The sequence below is a fragment of the Moschus berezovskii genome, chromosome 26 (assembly GCF_049115385.1).
Source record: "Moschus berezovskii isolate FMDL1 chromosome 26, NW_MosBer_1.0, whole genome shotgun sequence".
NCBI classification, from domain to species: Eukaryota; Metazoa; Chordata; class Mammalia; order Artiodactyla; family Moschidae; genus Moschus; species Moschus berezovskii.
Window position 1 is genome coordinate 48,106,535 of NC_142485.1, and position 15,850 is coordinate 48,122,384.

A 15,850-nucleotide genomic window follows, 5' to 3' on the forward strand; every position below is an offset into this window, starting at 1 on the left:
ACTCTTCGTTGCTTTTGAGCATGGCTTAGTTGCCCTGAGGCATGTGGGATCTTCCCAGACCAGGGATTGAACCCGTGTCCCCTGCATTGGCAGGCGGGTTGTTAACCGGTGGACTACTGCGGAAGTCCTGCCTGCAAAGTTTCCTTCCCCCGGTCCCGGCGTGGCTGATTCCCGCCGGTCATTTAGCTCTCAAGGGGCACGTCACCTCCTCGATAATGCCTTTCCTCACCACCCCACCTAAAGTAGACACTAAGTCACCTCCCTGATCTTGAGCGCTGCCTGGAAGCCTTTCCACTCGTGCAGTTCTCCAGTCTAGGGGCGATCAAAGCTTCCACAAGATTTCTGTGAATCCCTGATGACTTACTTCACAGGTTTTGGTCTCTGATCCAGGGACGCTGGCCCTGTGTCCCACCTCTGGCTTTCAAAGACCAAATGGTCCCTTTTCTTGGCTCACTCAGAGTGACTTCATCCCTCCCTTTGAAATCTTACCCCAGTCTATCCTTGCCTGGAGAATTCCATGGACAGAGGAGCCTGGCAGGCTCCATGGGGTCGTGAAGAGTCGGACATGACTGAGCGGCTCACACACACACACACACATACACACACACACACATCCATGTCCTGGGGGCATTTCTTGCCTTCACTGGGGTTGCAGACACATTTTCTAAACATGAGTTTTTCCCCTCCAGGAGAGGGGTTCTCATCCTAGCTGATAACAGAATAGTGACATTTTACCATCACAGTTAAGAGACAGAGTTGGGATCTGAACCTGGATTCGCCTGAGTGTGGAGACAATGCTTTCATTTTTTTAAATTTAGCTTTTCTCCCCCTGCATCTGTGGCCTGGGGGATCTAAAATTTCGACCTGCAGACTCTTAGTCGCGGCATGTGGGATCTAGTACCCCTACCAGGTGTCGAACCTAGGCCCTCTGCATTGAGTGGAGAATTAGCTGCTGGACCAGCTGGGAAGTGCCGAGACAAAGCTTTTAACCGAGCACATCGACTGTGTCCCGCAGATCCTCATTCAGGCTGCTGACAACTCTCAGTGGCTGCTTTGCACACAGGTGTACGCACACGCATTGTTCCCTACAGAGGGGAAATGCTTGCCCTTCTGCCTTGCCTCGGGAGGTTGCCTCGAAGGCTGAATAGCATTTCTTACAGGCCAGCCAGAGCTAGCCGCAGGACATCTGGTCATCTGGTCTAAAGTCTCATGGTGCACAGCGGGGATGGCGTGCAGAAGGGATCCACGAGAGGGGATGTGCCGGCCAGGATCCTAGACGCCAGGTAGAATGCTTCTTGTACTGCCCAGGGCTGCTGCCTCCCTTTCTTCCCTTCCTGTCCCACCCACTGGTCCCCTCATGTTGCTGTGTGTGGCCTTCACCCCTTTCTACCCTTTTCTCTGACAGATGAGTGGAAATCCTGCTATTCCAGACCTTATTGTCCACCCGCTACCAGTCACCTTGGTTCCACAAGGCTGACGGTCACATAAGCTGGCTAGGCATACATTAATGTGGAAGAATCACTTCAGTTGATCAGGCTGATCACAGTTGGGAGACGCCTATGGGTCAGAATGAGGAGGTCTTTCCTGTGTGTGCCTCTGTGTGCATACGTGTTATGTTAAAAGCCAGGCATTTATCTACCTTGAAAAGATTAGGAATAACCCTTTGATGGACACAGAGGGGGAAGGGGAGGGTGGGATGAACTGAGAGTTTAGGTTTGCTATAAATACATGACCATACATGAAATAGATAGCTAGTGGAAACCTGTGTAACACAGGGAGCTCAGCTCGGTGCTCTGTGACGATCTAGAGGGTGGGATGGGGTTGGGATGGGAGAGAGTTTCAAGAGGAAGGGGATATATGTACACATACAGCTGATTCACTTCATTGTACAGCAGAAACTAACACGATGTTGTAAAGCAATTATACTTCAAAAAAATAAATAAATAAAAATAAAAAACCCAAACAACAACAACAATAAAACAAACGATTGCACCTGAGATAAGTTACTTTTGGTTCTGAACCACTGGGAGTTTCTGGCAACTTTTATTATTATGTGCTGGGAAGACAATTTGACTTTGTATACAGATTTTTCAATTAGATTTTTGGACTTGGACTGACATCTCAACTCTGAACTCTTTTGATAGATTAAAAAAAAAAAAAAAAAAAAGACACATAATGACATTTCTATTCCGGCTTGCTAGAATTCTAGCCCTAGCCTGTGCTTCCTGTTTTCAGCCTCAGCTTGTCCCTCAGGCCTTTGAACTCAAGTTCACTGATTTTGACCCTGGCGCTGGTGAAGGACTTTGAAACCTCCTGCTTGGCTGTACACACCGAACATGGTCTGGCTCCTGTGTCAGTACAAGCCCTGCCCCCTCTCCATGTTCACTCTGGCTCCAGCAAGCAAAGGTCCAGCTTGGCTATGTTGTATCTGTCGGTGATTCTGTCATCGCTGGGCTGTGAGCTCCTGGAGGATGTTTGATTACAGTTAGCTTTGATTGCAGGAATTGTGGAGAGAAATCCCTGGATCCAGAAGTAGGAACGCACAGCCAGGGAGGGACGAGAAGGGAGCACTGACCTCTGTCTGGGACAAAGGGGAGGGTCAGAGTCTGAGGCCCTTACCTGCCCAAGATCCTGCCTGGCCAGTGTGGTGATTGACAGGTCAGTACAGGAGTTAAAGTGCTTTTGGCACAAATGACAGAAGCTAAGACCTGCTAACTCGAGCTCGTGTAAAGAAAAGGGGGTACCCAGATGCCCGTGGACAGATTAATGAATGAACAAAACAGGGTAGATACAGACAATGAAATATCATTCAGGCCTAGCAAGGAATGAAACCCTGACAACATGGATACATTTTGAAAACATTGTGCTATGTGAAATGAGCCAAGAGGTACCTAGAAGAATCAAGTTCATAGTGATGGAAAGTAGAACAGCGGTTCCTAAGGGCTGGGGGGAGGGAGGAGGGGGACACGATTGTTTAGAGGGAAGAGAGGTTTCAGTCTGGGGTGAGGAAAAAGTTCTGGAGCTGGATAGTGGTGAGGGTTGCATGACAACATGGAAGTACTCAGTGCCACTGAATTGTACACTTAAATATGGTAAAAATGTTGGGTACGTGTGAACACACACAACAGAACTGACCTAAACCAACAAAATGTTATTGCAGAGGTGCTAAATGCCACCATGGTCCTTTAGGAATTCAAACCAACACACAAAACAAACAGGAATAATGGGAAGAATGCTGGGGTATCTCATGGAACTGAGGTTAGCCAAACCTCCAAGCCTGGAGTAGGGACAGGGCAGCTCCAGGGGCTTCACCGGACGAGTTCATAGACCCCTTCCCTTGGGACAATGCTCCAGGGCTAGTTTCTCAGGTCCGAAGTTCATCTAAGAGAGAGTGATTGGTCAGCTGGGGTCAGGTGGCATCTGGGTGGGTTAGCTTCAGTTGGGGTCAGGGAGCAAGGAGGCAGGATGATGTAGTACCACTGGGGACCACTGGGGGAAGGCTTGGGTCAGTTTAGCAGAATCCAAGTCATTGGAAGACCAGTCTTCCCAATGATCACTTCACCAAATTCGTTTCTCTATATAGCTTTTGGAGAAGGCAATGGCAGCCCACTCCAGTACTCTTGCCTGGAAACTCCCATGGACAGAGGAGCCTGGTGGGCTGCAGTCCATGGGGTCGCTAACAGTCGGACACGACTGAGCGACTTCACTTTCACTTTTCACCTTCATGCATTGGAGAAGGAAATGGCAACCCACTCCAGTTTTCTTGCCTGGAGAATCCCAGGGACGGGGGAGCCTGGTGGGCTGCCGTCTATGGGGTGGCACAGAGTTGGACACGACTGAAGCGACTTAGCAGCAGCAGCATATAGCTTTAGTTGCCTGACTTTGCTTTGGCTTCACAACACCATTTTGGGGGAATGTTGGATTTTGTCTGAGTCCACTCCCTATTGTTGAGCTGGGGACAGAGAGGTAGGGAGGAGGGATAAACAATAATCCACGTCTGGAAAAAGAATAAAGTGAAAGTGTTAGCCACTCAGTCACGTCCTACTCTTAGCGATCACCTGTCACCTACCAGGCTCCTCCATCTATGGAATTCTCCAGGCAAGAATACTGGCGTAGAATGCCATTACCTTCTCCAGGGGAATCTTCCTTAACCCAGGAATCAAAGTCAGGTCTTTTGCATTACAGGCAGATTCTTTACCATCTGAGGCACCAGGGAAGCCCCCCACCTCTGGCCTCGGTGCCATGTAAAAGCTCCAGTTCCCCAAATGGAGAAATTTCTCGGGGGAATGTGAAGACCCTGAAAAAACTGAGGTTAAGTTTCTGCCATCCCAGCAGAAAGGAGGCAGGGAGTTAGAAACAAAGTTGGCAATAAAGGAAATTGTGTTTACTGAATGGTTGAGTTTTGGACCAGGATTTTTACCCCCAGCCTAGCCAAATGCCCTTCCCTGTGCTACAAAGCTTGCAGTGGGAGGGACCTAGGGATTGACACCTCCTCTTTTGTTTCAGCACCATCTGCACCCACATCACCCTGGGGAAGACCCAATATTGGGGAATTCAGCAAAGCCTCAGCAACAGGGACAAAAGTCATTAGCATTTGACTATTCCCATAAGAAAAGGTTAGGTTTTCTGTTTTTAATTTTTGTTTATTTGGCTGCCTTGGGTCTTAGTTGCAGCATGAGGGGTTTTTTAGTTGCAATGGGTGGGATCTAGTCCCCTGACCAGGATTGAACCTGGGCCCCCTGCACTGGGAGCACGGAGTCCTAGCCACTGGACCACCAGGGAAATCCCAAAAGGTTAGGTTTTAAAAGCATAATAGAATAAAAAAGAGATCTAGAAAAAGGATAAGGGTGGACAGGAAAAGTCAAGAGTCCCGTGAGTCTCTTAATGAGTGGGAGGCCAGAGAGAGCCAGAGGTGGTTTGGCTGTTGGGAAGTGGGACACGATCATTCAGGATGGGCCGGTGCATTGGAGCGAGGTGAGGGTCTGAAAGCAAGACAAGGAAGAGGATGTGAAAGTGCTGTGCTGAGCGTTAAGGATGTATCCCTGCCCTTCTCCCGCAACCTTGGGAGACTGAGACTATATTTGAAATGTTTTAGTGTTTTGAATCTCTGGCCTGTTTCTCTGAATGTGACTCTTTTCATTCAGACAACAAGGTTGCCTGCGTTTTCACAGGGTTACACCATCCCCACGTCAAACTTGGGCTCCGTTGGAGGCCTGGCCACCACGGCAAGTTGTGGATCTGGGCTTGACCTTCCACCCATCTGGTGATGTTAACCCAGGCCAACCTCCTGGGAGGCTGCAGAGGACGTCTGGGATCCTTGATGTACTCTTGAACCCAGTCGTCGTCGGCGTTGGTACAGATCTCTTGTTTTCTCTTGGTGATGAAGCTGTGGGGGCAGAGTTAGACCATCAGGGGCCCCGGAGCAGTTAGGGGTCCAGTCCACACACCCTCACTTCTAGCTCACCAGGGGCTTGCCTTGTGCCCTGTACCACCTCCCTAGCCACCCCCCCCCTTGTCTGGGTCCCCTCAAAAAGCCCCCCTCTCTGGCCTCTAGACCTCATCATCACTTCTTTCAGCCCTTCTCCATTCAACCTAGACTGTCAGGCTCGGGTTCCATTATGGCCACCGTTTCTTGGACCACATGAACCAGCCACGTGCCTCTGTAAGTGGCAAAGTCTAGAATAAAACCCAGGCCTGTCCTGTGAGAGTCAAAGCCCAGGTCCCTTAACTGCTACTCCCCTGTTCTAGCACAGATACTTGGTTCCGTGTACCCCGATCCAGCCTTGGGCTCCCCTTCCCGCTCCCTGTAAATGTCTGCAGGACGGTGCTTACCTGATTGCTGGCAGGTAACAGTTGAGGGCCTGTCTGTATCCCACCACCAGTTTTCTTGGCAATACTTTCTAATGACACTTCAGGCAGCAGGTGGGTGGAGGGTTCACCGACTCAGGGATTTCTGAGGGAATGACATTGAAAGCTGAGTTAAGAAGGCAGAGAGGGAGCCCATGGCTGCCCACCTCCATCTCCCATCTCTTGCATTTTGTCCGTTCTTCTGATGGCAAAGCCATCTGTCAGCAGGGATTGATGGTATCTGGATGGGTAACAGACAAGTGAAAAAGATGACCCTTCTATAGATCTTTCAGCCTCTAGACTGAGCTTAATGAAGTACAAAGGACGGGGGGATTCACATTTGCTGATGAACTTGACTGGGCAAACACGTATTGAGCTCCTATTACAAGCCAGGCTCTATGGGGGTTAGAACATGTGGAAGATACAGTCGCTACTCTTGTGTGCCTTACAGACCAGTCTGGGTGTAAAAGCAAAGTGAAAAGATAAACACTACAAGAGAATGTGGTCTGGGATAGAGTAGAATTTGCTGCAAAGGGCTATGGGAACAGAACAAGGAGCGCCTAACCCAGCCTGGGTGGTTGAGGAAGAAGTCCCACAGCAGGTGGTGTCTGAGCGGATTCCTGAGGGACGAGCAGGACTTAGGCAGACAGAGGGGTCATGGGATCTGGAAGAAAGAAATATGTGGAGGCCTGAGGTGGGGGAAGTCCAACATGTCTGGGAGGATAGAGCAGTTCCAGGAGCCGCAGGGCAAGGTGGGAAGGAAGAAGTAGGAAGAGGATATTAAAGAGGGCGGGGAGGTCTGCACTCCTTCTGAACTATGTCGGGGAGCCCGGATTCTGTCCTAGAGGCACCAGAGAAGCTGAGGTCGGGGGGGAGGCTGAGATACAGGGATGAACAGGAGAAGTCAGGGCAAGGGGAAAAGGCTTGTGTTTTAAGTTTTGGGGCCTGACAGCATGGTTTGGAGTCTTGACTAAATGACTTGAATCACGGGCAAATTTCTTAACCTCTTTGGATGTCTTCACCCATTAAATGAAGGTAAAAAAGTTCCATCCTATGCAATAGCGGAAGGAGAAGGCAGGATGAATTGAGAGAGTAGCCTTGACATATATACGCTATCCTGTGTAAAGCAGATAGCTAGTGGGAAGCTGCTGTATAACCTAGGGCGTCAGCTATGTGCTCTGTGTTGACGTAGAGGGGTGGGATGATGGGTGGGAGGGAGGCCCAAGAGGGTGAGGATGTGTGCAGACATACAGCTGATTCACAGCATTGTAAAACAATTATTCTGCAAGTAACAAAATATCCTATGACACACCATAACGAAACGATATTTAAAAAGAAGGCATATATATATATGTACAACCAAATCACTTTGCTGTATAACAGGAATTAACAACATTGTAAATCAACTATACTTCAATAAACATAAATCAATAATAATAAAAAAAAGTTATGTCCTAGGATCGTGGTGAGGATGAGCTGAGAAAATGCTTGCAAAACCCTTAACTCAGAGTCTGGCGTGGAAAGTGTCGGTGCTTGTGATTACGAGCTGATGGTAGGGAGAATGCTTACATGGATACATATGGCTGAGTTCCTTCGCTGTCCACCTGAAACTATCACAACATTGTTAATGGCTGTACTCCAATACAAAATAAAAACTTCTTCTTTTTTTTTTTAAGGAGCTAATGGTGGTAATGGCCACTCTACTGGCCTGGAAAGTGCTCTCTCCCCCTCTCTCTGACATTCCCAGAGGCCAGACTTGGTTGGCTGGTAGCGCTGTCTCCCTTGAGCTCCCCTGACTGCTCATCATTCAAGGATATCACCTTCCCCAGCCCCCAGACCTGCAGAGTGCAAATCCCTGACGCTTGCGTCCAGTAGGTAGCAAAGCTTGAGACGTCTCCAGGGCACCATTTGGCTGATCCATGCTTTGGCTGGGCCATTTTTCTTCCTGCCTGACCTTCCCGAAGGGCACTGCTGCCCCCTCCCATCCCCAGGAGGCACCTCTACCCGCAGTGACCCTGGTTCTCTAAGGCGATGTTTACAAAGACCAGGGGCATCCTGAGAGTGTGTGGGCAGATTACACGGTGTGTGTGACCCTCGCTGCCCCGAGTGTTCACAAAGGCAGAATCCAGCCAGACTATGCGCCAAGGGAAGCCTTAGGGAGAGAGCAAGGGCTGGGGCCATTGAAGGCAGGTATGCACTGAGAGATGGCCTGAGTCTCTGGTCCCTTGCCTGTCACCAACTCTGATAAATGCTGGTAGAGGCAGAGCCCATGCATCCATCTCATGGCTCCAAAGCCTTTCAATCTCCTTCAACCCCTTTTCTCTTTTCTACAAACATTTTTTAGCCCTAGGCTGAGAGATGGAGACAGGGGTCCAGAAACCCTCAAATGGCACATGTGGGCATCCCATTGGGGCGTCTTTTGGCTTCCATGATAGTCCCAGAAATCTACAACAGACTCTGCCCGCAAGGGGTGTCTAGCTTCAGACTCCCTGTCTTGGGCTTAGCCCGAAACGTCCCTCCGCCGGCCTCCCTGACTCCCTTGGTCCTACCCTGCCAGGGAATGGCTTTTCCCACCCACTTGGCTCGCCTTCCTCCTCATCACATACGTTTATGATTGTCCCTTTCGCTCCTTCCTTGGCTCTTCCTCCTAAATGATCATTCCTGCTGTGTCCGCAGGACTCCTGATGTGACTTCGACCCAGCTTCCCGAAACAGCCCAACCCCAGCGGATCTGGACCACAGCTCAGCTCTGCTTACAAGGGGCTGGTGCGCAGCAGCTCTGGGTGCAGGAGGGGAGGGGACCTGGGGCTGATGACGGAGACCTGAGAGCACTCTTGGCATCACCTCGCTGCCCGCTCCCTGTTCCCTTTCCTCGGTGCCGCCCTCCAGGGACAGGTGGACTCACTTGGCTGACTGTGAACAGCAGAAGTGATGGTGAGGATGAGGAGAAAGAGGGCAGCCACGGAGACCTTCATCCTCTCGGTGGGCAGTCAGGCTCCAGGGGAGGCTGGGCGGACACAGTCTCCTTCCTTGCTGGTCGTCCACGCGGGGCCCTCAGCTCTCTGGATGCTGACCACTTCAGAGTGGGTGGGGGAGGAGAGACGCTGAAAGGGGGTCACTGGAGGGCGGGGTCTGGTGCACAGTTGTTTGCTAATATTTGCATCTGCCTGAAGGAAAAGAGAAAGGGAAAGTGTGGAGAACACGTGCTGGGTGTCAGCACACTTCAGGCCCTATTTTACTTAGACTTCACAGAGGGGAGAAGAGACTTTATTCCCATTTTGCAGATGAGGCCCCTGAGGCTTAGAGAGGCTAAATAAATCTCACATGGGTAGGAGGCAGATGCGTTTAGTTGCTAAGTCGACTTGACTCTTTGTGGCCCCTTGGACTGTAACCCACCAGGCTCCTCTGTGGGATTCTTCAGGCCAGAATACTGGGGTGGGTTGCCATGCCCTCCTCCAGTGGAGATTTTTGACCCAGGGATTGAACCTACATCTCCTGCATTGGCAGGTGGATTCCTCACCATGGAGCTAGATAGGTAGTCCTGAAAACAGAATCTGTGTGGCTTCATCATGTTCCCTGCCCTCATCTCTACTTTGGGAAAGAAGACGGAGAGTTGAACCGACCTTTTCCCCAGGTGCCCAGTCTTCGGGAGGCAAACGGAAAGCAGGGTTAGCGAGAGCACAGACTGAGGCAAGGGTCGGGTTCAGTGGCCTCGGAAGAGAATGCTCCCGCCGCCCCCGTCCAAGGACAACACGGTGGAACTCACACGTGTTTGTTGCGGATTATGCCACTAAGACTCTTCCCCCAGTTCCTAAAGTGTCAGATCTTTGGGTCCCTGTTTGCTGAAATGTTTGTCTCATTTGTCGATGCTCTCATTTACCTCTTTGGACCTTGGACTGGGAACCAGTTTCAGGTCTAATCGGCTGATCCCTCCTGGGTGCCCTCGTGCGTGCGGGTAAAGTCTCTTCAGTCATGTCCAACTATTTGCGACCCCATGGACTGTAGCCCACCAGGCAAGAATACTGGAGTGGGTTGCCATATCCTCTTCCAGGGGATCTTTCTAACCCAGGGATCAAACCACCTTCTCTTAGGTCTCCGGCATTGGCAGGTGAGTTCTTTACCCCTAGCGCCACCTGGAAAGCCTGGGTGCCCTCAGTGTGGGTTAATCCAATCTGCCACCGCGGCCAATCATGGCCGGCAGAGGGCCGTGCAACACGGTGAACCTGACAACCTGCTTCTGGGTTCCAGAGTTCCAGCTTCTACCCTTGGCTTTGGCTAAAGCTGGACCTGCCCCCTCGGGCTTCCCTGGTGGCTCGATGATAAAGAATCCGCCCGCAGTGCAGGAGTTGCAGAAGATGCAGGTTTGATCCCTGGGTCGGGAAGATACCCTGGAGGAGGGCATGGCAACCCACTCCAGTAGAGGGGCTTGGTGGGCTACAAAATGACTTAGCGTGGGCACACGGACCTGCCAATCAGTATCTTCTCTTTTCAGACTGCCTCAGAACCCTGTTCCAGGCTGAAGGCAGCTTTCAGAGAAGTGAGAGGATTTGATCTTTGATGGACCGACCTCTAGAGGCATGAGGGAGTGTTTCAAGAGATGGGAGTTGTCGGGGGAGGGGGGCAGTGCGTGGGGAAACAAGGACGTCAAAACTCCTTGTGGGTCTTGCTGTTTGGCAAGACTGCTTATAAAATAGGGAAAAACAGGCAATGCAATTAGCCCTGGTGGGTTCAAGGCAGTTAGTGGTGGTAAGGCTGTGGCTTTTTATGAGGGTAGAGGGGTAGGTATATGAGATACCCCCTTAACCTCTGTTTGTGGAGGAGAGGAGGTATGAGGAAGCCTGCTGTGCCTTTGCTCCAGGCCCCCTCGTGGTCTTTGTGGAGGGCTGGAGACCAGGGAGTGTGGTCACAGTGCCTACACTGGGTGTGCTCTTCCTCCGTGTATGCAGAGCTCCTTGAACCGGGAAGAGCGGTCTGAGAGCCTTTGGGGTCAGCTGGAGCATAAGCTTCCTCTTGGTTCCTTTCTCATTCCGTCTATCCACCCATCCGCCATCCATTCATCCACCCATCTATGCACTCATCCATCCACCCATTCATCCACCATTCACTATCCATCCACCCATCTATCCATCCATCCATTTATGCATCCATCCACCCATTCATCCACCATCCACTATCCTTCCACCCATCTATCCACTCATCCATCCATTTATGCATCCATCTGCCCATTCATCCACCATCCACTATCCATCCATCCATCCCCCCATCTGTCCACCCATCTATCCATCCATCCACCCATTCATCCACAACCCACTATCCATCCATCCATCCACCCATCTACCCATCCATCCATTTATGCATCCATCCACCCATTCATCCACTATCCATCCATCCACCCATCTATCCATCCATCCACCCATTTGTCCACCTATCCATTTATGCATCCATCCACCCATTCATCCACCATCCACTATCCATCCATCCATCCATCCATTTATGCATCCATCGACTCATTCATCCACCATCCACTATCCATCCATCCACCCATCCATCCATTCACTGATCTAGTCATCCATTTATCCACCCGCCCATCTATGCATCTATCCATCCACCCATCCATCTATGCACCATCCATTCATTCATCTATGCATTCATCCATCCACCCGTTCATCCACCACCCAACCATGCATCTACCACTCATCCATTCACTTCCTGAGCACCTGATGTGGGCCAGACTTTTTGCTATGCCTTGTGCAGTACACAAAAATGAATAAAACAATATAGTGCAACCTGATGTGTGTATGTGGATGGGGAAGAAGTGGATAAAATTTGTCCATCAATCATTCCTTTCTTAGCCGGCAGGGGACAAAGGCCTTGGGAAAAGCATACAATGAAGACTATGTATGGAATTTGACTGTTATAGAGAGGCGTTTATGAAGATTTAGCTGCAAAATCAAGCTTTCCTTGTGAAGCTTAAATAGATGAATGCACATAGACGGCTTTAGCAGAGTGTCTGGACTATGGAGGTGCTATAAAAATAGTATCTGCTTTATTGTGGTCACTGCTATCTCAAGGTAGCCTTTACACAGCATGTCTTCCTCACTTCCTGCTCAGTTTGTCTCTACCTCCATGGCAGACCTGACCCATTTCTTTTTGCACCAGGGTCTGGCCAAACTTCTGCAGAGTGAAGCATGAGGCTGAGGGCAGCACCCTGAGCTGCCCTGCCAGGGCACGCGTGGCTGGGATCACCAGTGTCCTCAAGTCTGCTGCCAGTGGGGATATTTAGTAGAAATGAATGAGGGCAGAGAAGGGCCTGACTGGTCTTTAATTCAATTCAGGGCAGCTCCCAGGAGGCGACTAGGGCTGAGTTGGGAGAAGGGGAGTGTGGTTCAACCCGCTCTCTTTAAATCCCGAGCTGTGTCCTCCATTACTTCTGGGTCACTCCTCCAGTTCCTTGATATAGTCCCGGACCCAGCCATCACGGGGGTTGGCACAGAGGTAATGGCCCTTCTTGGTGATGAAGCTGTGGAACAAGAGGGGAGAAGGATGACCAACCGAGGTTCCGGGAGCCAGGAAGCGAGAGCCAGTCCTTTCTTCTTCACAGATTCCTCATCCTGCCCAGACTGGTTCCCCTTCCTTAGTTAGAGGCAGCCCAGGGCCAGCGTCTTTTCTGAGATACACCCTCCAGCCCCTCAGGGCCCCTTAGACCCATCCAGTCTCCTTGCCCTACCCAGGAAGTGTCCCTTGCCCCCCCCTTCCCCTCCCCCCCACACCCTTATCCATGGGCCCAGCTTCCTCCTGGCCCCAGCAGGCCCCCCAATGGCCCCAGAGCCCCAAGTCTGCTTTCCCCCACCCCACCTTGTGCTGCTTCTCTCTATGGACACACCTGAGAGCACTCTGGGGAGCACCCATCCTGCATTCTCCCCCCTCCCCTACCCCACCGTGCTCCCAGCCCTACGGGCTCCCCCTCCCCCAGGGCGGTGTGTGGGTGCCACCTACACGATCTCAGGCTTGGAGCACTGGCTGCTGGTCTCATAATAGCTTGAAACACGCTGCCGGGGGACTGCCCGGCTCACATAGGTGAGGCAGCACTCGGCAGGGTGGTAAGGTCCTCCTGAGGAGAAAGAGGGGAGCAAAGCTGAGATCAGGGTGCTTGTTAAAGATGAGGGGTGCTGGCTGCCTCTGGAACCCTAGGGGGTGCAGGAGGGAAGGAAGGAGAGCACCCCAGAATTCAGACAGAGGGCTGTAGAAAAAGCTCAGTCCTCTGGCCTCCCTCTCAGGCTAATCCCCGGGCTCCTCTTTCTCTCCTCCTTCATCACCGATCACCCTGCCTCCTTTTCTCTCATCCCCGTGGAGTCCTTTACCAAAGTCATCCCATGGCTCTAGCCCGCCAGGCTCCCCTGTCCGTGGAATCCTCCAGGCCAGAATACTGGAGTGGGTTTCCATTCCCTTCTCCAGGGGATCCTCCCTGACCCAGGGATCAGATCCACGTCTCCTGCACTGCAGACAGATTCTTTACCCTCTGAGCCACCAGGGAAGCTGTGTTATCACGAGCCCCCCTGCTCTAAACTGGCCAGCTCCCTGACCCCACATTAGACAAAAATACCCGTCCTACAGCATCCTAACCAATCACCTAACACCACCCTTCTAGCAGCAAGTTTCTTTCTCTTGAGGCTATAAAAATTGGCTACGAGCCCACGAAAGGCGCTGTCTCTGTCTTGAGCCAGCCCACTGGTCTAACAGCATCTCCTGCTCTAGTAAACTCTCTTCTCCTCTCATTCTGCCCCGTGTCTGGAAATTCTTTTCCAACCTGCGCATAGACCACAACAATTGCCACCCCACCCCCAAAGGAATGGCTGATGACTTTGAACTCTGGATGGAAGAGCAGCAAAGTCCAGATCTCAGCGAGCACACAGCATCCCTGGGGAGAAGGGATATTAGGGGAAACAATCCCAATAGGATTGGGAATGCAGTTCCTGTCCGTCCCAGTGCCACCATCCTGCCTGATCCCCACTGAACCCACGCCCTGCCAAGAGAGCAGAATGCCCACACCGAACCCCACGGACCATGGCCAGGGAGCTGGGACTCCCGGATCCACCCCTCCCAGCCTCTGCTGGCTGTGCACCTGTCACCCCCATGTATCCTCATCTGTGAGCAAGGCGGGCGCCTGCAAGTCACACACAGCTTCCTGTGGGAGCCGAGTCATGGGGGTAAGACCCCCATCTGCCATTTTCCCCTTGTTTTACATTGTGGGCCTCCTGTGTAAGATTTTGCTGGAAGAAAAGTTTTCCTGACCTGAAACACTTTTAAAAATATCACTGAATTTTTCGGTTATTTTTTGATTCTGAAACTTCATGACCCTTGTAGGAGGTGCAAGGGGGTGACAACAATGTCACACCAAGATTGAATTATGGGGGCAGCAGGGGAGGGGTTTCAGATCAAGGGCCTTGCAGTTAGGGGATGCAGTGATTGGGGCCGTCATGTTATGCGACCAACCTGGACAGAAATGCGGGTGTGCACAGCGATGGCCTCGGGATCACCAAGGTGCTTGGGTGGCAAGGGAAGGGCCGGTCGTCTTATTCAGTGCCATCTCCAGCAACACTCTCACCCCCAAAGAGTGGAATAAGGGACCCCCTGGTCCCTGAGAACCACTGTCACTGCATTCCTCTGAGCTGCCCAGTGACTCCTCAGATAAGCAAAGCAAATGCCCCCATTCCACCCAGTTAAGTCTAGCTTTATTTCAACAGTCTTCTGTGTTTCCCCTCAGTTTCTAAAATGGAAACGAGGTAAAGTTGCAGAGTGAGGAATAGCTTGGGTTGCCTGTAAAGGCAGCTCTTCCGAAGAAACGAGCTGAAAAATGGTGGCCTAGGGAACCCCCCCACCAAACTATTCCTTTACCCACACGTACATACCTAAGTGATGCTGCACTCATGGGGTAGGGAGACCCTGAAAGCAGCCTGGACCCAAATCCCAGGGGGTAAAGGGACAAAGTGACCTTGAGGGTCCCAAACACATCTCCCCAGTCTCCTGGGGGATAATGAGCCCAAATGGGATGGGCCTGTCTTTAGTTTAATGGCAAAGAGCGAGGAATGGAGGGAGTGAAGAGATAACCTGGCCTCAGTGCATGGCATTGGCAGGGAGGGGACTGGTCCTGGGCAATGTGAGGATGAAACCTGTTTAAGAGGACACCAGACACAATGGAATACTACTCAGCCATAAAAAGGATGAAATATTGCCGTTTGCAGCCACCTGGTTGGACTTGGAGGGCATTATGCTAAGTGATTCCCTGCTAGTTCGGTTGGTAAAGAATCCGCCTGCAATGCAGGAGACCCCGGTTCAACTCCTGGGCTGGGAAGATCCGCTGGAGAAGGGATAGGCTACCCACTCCAGTATTCTTGGGCTTCCCTTGTGGCTCAGCTGGTAAAGAATCTGCCCACAATGCAGGAGACCTAGGTTTGATCCCTGGGTTGGGAAGATCCCCTGTAGAAGGGAAAGGCTACCCATTTCAGTGTTCTGGCCTGGAGGATTCCACGGACTGTATCCATGGGGTTGCAAAGAGTAGGACAGGACTGAGTGACTTTCACAGCAACATAACATGCTAAGTGAAGTAAGTCAGAGAAAGATAAACACAGTATCATATCCTTATATGTAGAATCTAAAAAAACCACAACAAACAAAGGAATAGAACAATAAATAAGCAGGGTGACAATATGCAGCCTTGATGTACTCCTTTTCCAATTTGGAACCAGTCTGTTGTTCCATGCCCAGTTCTAACTGTTGCTTCCTGACCTGCACACAGGTTTCTCAAGAGGCAGTTCAGGTGTTTTGGTATTCCCATCTCTTTCAGAATTTTCCACAGTTTATTGTGATCCACACAGTCAAAGGCTTTGGCATAGTCAATGAAGCAGAAATAGACGTTTTTCTGGAACTCTCTTGCTTTTTCCATGATCCAGCGGATGTTGGCAATTTGATCTCTGGTTCCTCTGCTTTTTCTAAAACCTGCTTGA

At 51.1% G+C, this 15,850-nt stretch overlaps 1 long non-coding RNA gene across 1 annotated transcript in view; it reads right to left on the reverse strand.

Moving 5' to 3' along the window:
• Nucleotides 1–12,265: 12,265 nt before the first annotated feature.
• The window catches only part of LOC148773804 (uncharacterized), a 50,960-nt gene continuing 47,375 nt past the window's right edge, over nucleotides 12,266–15,850 (reverse strand). The window contains exons 2-3 of the long non-coding RNA XR_016036497.1: nucleotides 12,843–12,957; nucleotides 12,266–12,366 (exon numbers count right to left, since the gene is read on the reverse strand). This is a non-coding gene — a long non-coding RNA (uncharacterized LOC148773804). The remainder of the gene's footprint in view (nucleotides 12,367–12,842; nucleotides 12,958–15,850) is intronic.